Source organism: Alligator sinensis, unplaced genomic scaffold, assembly GCF_000455745.1.
Source record: "Alligator sinensis unplaced genomic scaffold, ASM45574v1 scaffold138_1, whole genome shotgun sequence".
NCBI lineage: Eukaryota > Metazoa > Chordata > Crocodylia > Alligatoridae > Alligator > Alligator sinensis.
The window spans coordinates 162,062-162,341 of record NW_005841862.1 but is presented as its reverse complement, the minus strand read 5'-3'; positions in this window follow the sequence as shown (position 1 = coordinate 162,341).

The window sequence follows — 280 nt, the reverse complement described above, 5'->3', positions numbered from 1 at the left end:
TTGATTACAGCAAACCTACAGCACCTTTCTGCTCCTGCAGAGATAAAAAGCACAAAGCTGGTGCTGTCAAAGCTGATGAAGTATATTCAAGTTATCCCTCCATGCTACAGCCTTATACTAAACATCAAATTACTGCTCAAGGTAAAGTCTCATGACCATCGAACATCTGCAGAAAGCAAGAGGCAACTTTGCTTTAGAGCTGAAGCTGTAGGTTCCTACAAACCAAAAGGGATCCAGGATTTCAGGATTTTGCAAGTTGGGGGGAGGGGGGGGGGGGAGC